We start from the raw sequence: 8360 nt of genomic DNA, 5'->3' as shown, positions 1-8360 counted from the left end.
AAAAAAATTAAATTATTTTTCACCATATTTTAAAAATCACTATTTTAAATATTTGCGTTTTCTGAATGTTTGTGCTCTGGAGCAAAGCCCAAGAATGTATTTTCCATCTCTCCCATCCTTCAAGGCTTGTCTCAAGATGTTTTGAGCATCTACCTCTACAGCTGCTTTTCCCGAATCTCTCATTTATTCTAGCACATTTTTTTTTCCCCAACGAATATCTGTGTTCCCTTTTTCCTTTGAATCCCCACAGCTTTTGCACTCTTCTTGCCCACTCACCCTACTTCACCTTGTCTCCCATGAGAGCTCCCTGCACTTACCTAATCTTCCCCTCTCAATGGCTAGCTCTGTGACAACAGCATCTTTTTGCACTCCGTACAGAAACTAACACTAAAGGCAATAAACATTTGTTTTACTGAATTTTGATTAATCAGATCATTTGATTAGTATTAGGTTACTTTATTAGGCAAAGGAGATAACTCCGACAAGATGGATTGTGGACCCCACTCACTATTTTAAAGTAGCTCCTTTTCTAAAAACTGATGTCTATACACAGGCATTGTGATTCGATTTTAAAATAGAAAAGCAATCTATTTCCTAAAAAAAACCTTTACCAGTTTGACATATATAAGAGGCTATTTTCAGCTGACCAAGTTTATAAAAAAAGTGCATAATTTCAGGAAGGAAGGCAAAATCAGTGGTGAAATTCCATCTATTTAACTGTTGCTATGAAAATATGTAATCGATATTTATTCCAGTGAATGATATTTATAAAATGTTTTGCTCTATGTGAAAATGTCCCTAATATTACTTTATATGGACAAGGCAACCTTTAAAAAATTGATTTGGACTTTTCTTTGTTAGTTTCATAGTATCTATAGTTTCAATGTAAAACTTTCCCCGTATTTTCCCCCAAAGCCTATAAGCATGGGCATATCTGGAAAGATAATAGTTTTCCTTCTGTTTCTATGTAGTGTGATAGAAGCAGCCACACCAATTGGGTGGTATCTGTGTGAGCTGAATTTGAATCTTGACTTTGACAATAAATAAATGAGTAATCTGGAATAAGTCACTTGGGACCTCAGTGTTTTTTAATCTGAGTTATGAGAAAAGTGGACATCAAAATTTGCCATCAGCAGCTGTAGGATTTCCTGTCTCTTCCTCACTTGCCTAGGCCCATGGCTGACACTCTTCATCTCACTTCCTTTTTCTTCTCCATGCAGCTGCACCCAACTACTCTCTAAATAACCAGGACAAGTGTCTGGAGGCAGAGTGATGACCAATGTAGAACAGGAAGGCTATGTGGCCATGCTTGGGGTGGGCACGTGGGGAAGGGGGATGAGGTGCGTTGAAGTGCTGAGGCGTGAGCAGGGCAAAGGCTGAAGAAGAAATTGCAGTAAGAATGAACCCCGCATGTCCAGCATGTTGGGACAGAGGGGAAGGGAAGACAAGTGGGTGAGGACAGAAGGAACTAGCTGGGCTAGAAGACCTGGGCTCTGGATTTCTCTTAATTTCAGGGAAAGATTTCTCTCCAATCTGTTTATATTTATATTTCTGGCTATTTAATTTTTTATTTTGAATTAATTTTAGGCTTACAGAAAAGTTGCAAACATAGACTAGAGAGTTCTTGTGTATCCTTCATCTATCTCACTCTACCTTTATTTCTGTTCTAGTCAACAGATTTATGGAAGTAACCTAAAATTCATTTTGGAACAAGGCCCACAGGTGTGCCACTAATCTGGCCACCCAGAGGCTGTGTGCCTCAGAACAAATGTGTTGGAAATGACCGATATAGACATCTCTGGCAGTTGAGACATGGGAAGGATGCCTAGCTTAAAATTGAACTGTACCTTATAATTTGTTCAAAAATGATTTGGCCACAAGCAAGAAGGAACTAAAGAATATGATCAAAGGAAAACTGGACAATAGGACAATCTGGTTAAAATTCTAAATTTGTGGAAATTGAATTTTTAAAATATTAGTGATTAGTATTATGCTTTAAGCATTTATGAACACATATTAGTTCTTTTCCCCACTATTAGGCCTTATAATAATTCCTAATTTGTTTTGGACAATAGATATTAATTAAAACTACTTAAAGATCCAACGGTTTGTGGCCTGCTTCTATATATGCAATATTGGGGATAATGAAACATTATTATAGCATGATCTTCTCTGTGGGGGTATATGTGTGTGCATACATGTGGGGGGCATTTACATTTAAAAATATTTAGAAGGAGATAACTTAGGATTTCAAAGTTTCAATGGATAGGTACATTTATGAGTGTTCATAATGTCCCTTTTTACATGTCTGTATTTTCTGTTTTTCGTTTTGTTTTTGTATTGAGTAACATTGCTTTTATACCAATGTTCCTCCAAGGTTGTTCCATTGTTGTTAAACAATTCTTTTTTACAACTTTTGTAAGAAGCAAAAGTTGTTGTAAGAAGCAAAGAGTATAAGTAAAAATCTGGTTTAAAAAATTTTTCCCTTAAAAAAAGAAACCAGTTAAAACAATCAGACAAAAATGCTTAAGATTCATAAAGCTACAAAGTCACCATGTGATATATATCCCCCAATTACCAACACTAAAAGCAGCAATTGTGGTTACTCATTTTCACATAAGTGTTATTTTATTAATTTTCTTATTAACCAGATTTAAATACCTATATTTGAATTAAATACCTATGTTTGGTCGAATTATATGGTAAAATTTCATTTAGCCAAATTATTTTCAGTCAAACTATCTGCTGCAGTTTGTGAAATTTGAAACATCTTGGCATTTCCAGTCAGGGCTTGATGTGCTGATAATTGACAAGAGTCTCTAAATGTGAAGCTAAAGGACACTTTCCTCAGTTCTGGAGTGTACCTTCTGGAATAAGCCCACCATTCAGTATAATGGGTCATTTTTCAGAGTGAGCAAGAATTCAATTCTGCAGTGAGGAATAAATACTCTAACAGGTATGTGGCTCTGGTAGAATTTTGGTCAAATGGAAACCGGAACAGAATAAGCCCTATCCCGGATGTTAAATAGACATATTGTGGTGATCATTTCACAACATATACAAATATTGAATCATTACATTGTACACCTGAAACTAATATAAAGTTATATGTCAATTGTATCTCAATTGAAAAAAAAAAAAAGAATAAGTCTTTCTTCCCCTTCATTACCTAAGTGACTAGTTAGTCTATAATGAGCCCTAGAGCTGCTCCGGCTGTCAGTGACTGAGATTTTCTGCCTGGTTCTACTCCAAGAAAAGAGTGTGCTATGATCTTACAAAAATCTGGAGTGACACTGGAACTTTGCAATAGAAAACTTTCATCCTTCAAGATGTTGAGTTTCCAGGGAAGTCACAAAGCTAAAATGAGTGATGGAGGATTCTAGTGGGTGTTATCCCATGTTCACAGCACCTTGCCTTTTGTACATGTTGGGATGAGCAGAAGCGGGGGTGGGGCAGGGTAAGGGACAGGCTTAAGGGCCCAGTCTTCTAAATGGTTGATAACCAATTGCGCCTTGGAGAAGAGAATTGAGTCTTTGTTTCTCATAAAAAAAAAATCTTTGAACCACACCTCCATTTCTTAAACCCTGCACATCCTGACACTGTGATTTCAGGGTTCTTTTGCCTCTAGGGTCCCCACACTCTGTCTGCCCTAGCACAGTGTTAGAACATTTATTTAAAAACAAATTCTCCAACAAAAATCCATCTGTGTAGACCTAGTAGATTTGAGAATTAGCCCTGAAATCTAGAGTTCTAGCCTAACTGTGCAGCTAATTTCCTGAGTGGGCTGGAACAAATCTTGATGGCTTTGCTCTCCTTTGTTTCTCCAACCATCTATTCATCCATCCTTCTGATGAGTCATCACTAAGTGCCAAGATTCTGTAGAAACAGAAATAAGTAAAACATGGTTCTTTTGTCAAGATACTTGGAGTTTAGAGGAAAAGACAAACAAAAATCAAAGTTTGTAATCCAGTGTGATAAGTATGATGTTGGAAGTGTGCGCAGAGAGTGCTGAGGGAGCACAGAGGAGGAACATCAAATCACACTTGTAGAGGGGAAGCACTTCAGGGAGCACTTCAAAGAAGAGGTGGTGTCTTCCTGAAAGTTTAAACTCTATAAAATGGGAGGGGTACATTAGTTGACTTAGAACAGTCTTACATCTATATTCTTATGTTAATTAAAGAAAAGCTCATTTGAGTTCCCCATATAGGGAGAAGCTTTCCAGAGAAAAGCAAAAGATATAAAATAAACAAATTTGCCTAATTTATCCATTACCGCTTATACCCTTAAGAATGGTATTAAGTCGTAAGGCCTCCTTCCTAATGTGCTCTAAGAAGAAAATACTGGTTCCTGGGATCTTCCCGTCACTTAATGTATTTATGTGTAGTCATTTAAAGGGTATTTGGCCTCATGAAAAGCCACAGTCACTTCTCTAAATCCTTCCTTTTGATAGCTCCTTCCTCTACTGTGTCCTTGTAATTAACTGTGTAGTCTCTTAGCCTAGGTGGAATCATTCAAGTGCTATAATATTCACAGAGAAGCAACCACCAAATTTTGTCTCCTTTTATAGGTACATGTAGCCCCAAAGTTAATTTTTCACTAAATATCTCTGGTAAACATTTAATTTTAACACAATACCTCACTTTTCTGAAAGTGATCTGCTCTAAATCTGAACTAATTATAGACACAGTTGTAAATCTATAAAAATTGTTTAAAAAGTCACAAGCAGACAATTTCAATTTCTAGCATACACCGTTGGTTGCCTTTCCAATGTTTACCTTTTCCTCTTTTTTTTTTCCTAAGGGGATTCCAATTCGGTCCAGAGTGGATGCTAATTAGTCCAAGTCAATCATGAGGATTCCATCCGCCTAATCACTGGTTGGTTTAGAAAAGGGCAATTCTGGACCCTGATAGGGAAGACAGCTGGGGAGCCTCTAGGAAAGTTTTCTTTCTCCTCAAAGAGATACAGGAGATGTTCTCTCATCCTCCTTGGAACATTGCTGTGTCGGGATGTGCTTCTGGAACCACTGAAGCCATATTGCTACCAGCTGGAGGATGAAGCCAAGCATGAAAGAAGGCAGAGCTGGTGGTAGTTTATTCAGGAGTAGAACAGGAGGCCTGAACAATTGTTCCTGAAACCCGGAACCCCATCCTCCTTAGAGCTTCCTTGTTCTATGAGACAATAAATTTCTTTGTTGTCTAAGCCATGATGAGTCAGGATTTTCAATTATTTGGAGCTAAGCCAAGTGTGCTCTGAAGTTTATGCATTTCATTCATAGATCATTATGTCAGACATTTAGTTCTAGGAAATAGGCTTATCTGATTTCCCAGTTCATGGCAGATTGGAAATAACATGTTAGGAGAGAGAAGGGCTATTAGAGACAGGCAGCCAGACAGGGAAAAAAGAAATAAAGATAGAAACAAGAACTCAGGATGGAGCAGTGTGGATTATTTAGTGTTGGGACAAACAAGTCCTCCCACCTCTGTAGCCTTGTGGGTATCAGAATATATCTCAATGACTAATCAATCCATAATTATGGCCACCAGTCTTCGAGGGAAGTTTGCTTTCTGTTTAATGTCTGTTTTAGATGAGGCTGATTAATATTTAAAAATGTTTCTGTGAACAAGAAAAAGGTTAAATGATTAAAGGGATAAATTATTTGAAAAGGCACACAGAGAATAAACTCACTCCCTTCTTAGGATCAGTAAATGAGTGCAATACATATATGTAAATGGACGCTGATAGAAGTTTGCTTCACCCAGAGAAAAGGGAGGGGAAACATGAGGTAGTATTTTGATTGCTGCTTAGAGCAGCTCATTTCAGTTTCGATCCCCGTGAGAAGCCCCAGCCCAGGAGAAGCAAAGCTGGCGGATAAGGACATGGTGCTGTTCTTCTGCAAGTTACTTTATTTTGGTTCAATGGCTCAGCAAGCCTGGCTAAGCTGTTTTCTCAGAAGCCTGCCAGTAGGAAGTAAATAAGCTGCTTGACTCTCCTCCTAGAGGGAGATGAGTACTCCTAATTAAAATGTAAATAATTCTCAGGGCCGATAGCTTGTAGACAAAAATGACTGGAAAGATTGCAGACACTAAAATTACACCATGCAAAACAGGTTCTAAGCCTTGTCCACACAAACACTAAACCCACCCAGTAGATTTAGTCACCTGAGTGAGAAATCACTCAAGTCATTTGCAACCATGTACAGGAAACCAGCTGGTTGCTATACTCTGCTGACGCCAGAGACTAAAATTGAGGGTGGCTTGTTTATCAAGTGTTTGGGGCCTGGACAACTCAGAACACAAGTGTTAGGATGAACGTAGGGCTTTTCTACAATCAGCTTGTGAATCTGCGGTGCTTTACACCTCCCGCCCTTGGACTGGATTGCTGCCCCAGGCTGCACAGCTGCAGGCTCAGCCCAGCCCCCAGAAGCCTGCCCATGTCCTTCAGAGGCTCAGAGGAGGAAGATGAGCTGTCTGTACAGGTCCCCACCCATCGGGGTGTTATTTTAGTTTTAAAATCACCTTTCATTTAAGGAGTACCCTGAAACTTAAATAACATGCAAATAAAAGCTAAATGAGAGAAAACCTAATATCGTTTCTAATTACCGTCAAACATGTGCCTTGTACATAGTAGGTACTTATAGTTTTTAAAAGAACTAATAAATAATTTATTAACCTGAGTACTATATGAGAAAAATATATAAAGAATTAAAGAGTTTTATTAAGAGTGAAACTTGGACTGTTTAGATTAGTGGTTTTCAATGGCATTTTTTCTTTTCACATGAGTGTATTGCCATCTAGACTGATTGTTACTAGTAAGTTATTATTATTGTTGTTGTTAATAGCCAACATTTTGGCATTGTGATAAATGCTCTGTGTTCATCGTTTCATTTTATTATCACAACAGCATGTGCACAACTATTAAACCCGTTTTACAAATGGAGAAAATAAGGCTTGGAGATACAAAGTAATTAGCCTAGGGACATCAATTGAGGAAATGGTTGGATCACTAATGAAACATAAGTCCATTCCAATGGTCAAATCTTAACCATCACATAGTTATTGACAACAATTGTACTGAAGCTTTCCAAGATTTTCTCTAGTTTTTTAAATAAAAGAGACTTAACAATCTCTCACTTGCACTGTAATATGTTGTTTTGAGGGAGAGAGGAGGCTGGAATCATAGCTAATATGCAGAAAATGGTAAGAAATTATGTATGTTCATGAAGTGTCTTATGTGTTTGTCATAGTAGATAAAAGATTGAGAGCTGATTTTAGAGTTACTTATTTCAGGCAACTCTAATTATTGAAACTGAGTCTAGTCCAACACTACAGTGCTTTTCACTTCAAAGTTCTAGTTTTTTCATTTTTCTAAAATGCTTACTTACTTTTAAGGTTCATTAAAAAACTGATATACATTCATTCATATTTTAGACTCATTCATTCAGCTAGTTGCCATTTATTGCCTTCGTAATGTCTAAATAATACCAAGTCTGCAGTGGAAGGTTATGGCACCAGCAGCTCATTTTCATACAGTCTTTCTTGGAAGGTCCTACCTTCCTTCTTGATTACCTGGTTTGGGTTCACTTTGGGTCCTACCTGCACTGACTTAGGGTTATGTATACAAGCTAATTTAGGTACCCATATTTTAGAACACTGTTTTGTAATATTAATTTAAATATATATTATAATTTAAATATATATGTCTTTTGTAACATATATTACAAAATATATGCTCAATGTTCCAGCAATACATGCTCACTAGAAAAAAGTAATAAATAAGAAGCGTATGAAGTTAAAGAGAAAAATTTCAGAAATTTTGCTGCCAAAGATAATTTTTCTTTAGTTTAGTATTTTACCTTCCATATTCTGGAGTTGACTATTTTGTGAAGGTTCCTGACTCTTCAATGCCTGACTTTGGTGGGACCTTCTCTTTCCTTCACTATTCATTGGCCCCGTTCTGCTCGATTTGATTCCACTTCCAGGAGTTTCTCCTCTAGCTGAGGCTCTGTTCCGGAAGGAAGCTGCCGTCCCCAAATCTGTTATTTTGTGGATCTCCTTGGCTCACATCCTTTAGACACCCCACTGCTTCTTCTCTGCATCCATCTCCTCTGCCTGTGGTTTGCCACCACCTGCTTTTACTTTTTGGTCTGTGGGCATATCTTGTGCCCAATTTAGTTGCATATGTTGTTCATGGGTCTGTTTTTTTTCTCTATTTAGTTGTTCTATCTGTTTTTATGTAGAAATACAGAAACAAACAAACAAACAAACAAACAAACAAACAAACAAACAAAAGCTACGCCATTGTTACTTCTATCTTCCCAGAACCTCCCTCTTCTCAGGCTTCCTATTTTGAATAACAAGTT

Source organism: Pteropus vampyrus, unplaced genomic scaffold, assembly GCF_000151845.1.
Source record: "Pteropus vampyrus isolate Shadow unplaced genomic scaffold, Pvam_2.0 Scaffold2, whole genome shotgun sequence".
Classification (NCBI taxonomy): Eukaryota; Metazoa; Chordata; class Mammalia; order Chiroptera; family Pteropodidae; genus Pteropus; species Pteropus vampyrus.
This window is presented reverse-complemented; position numbering follows the sequence as displayed.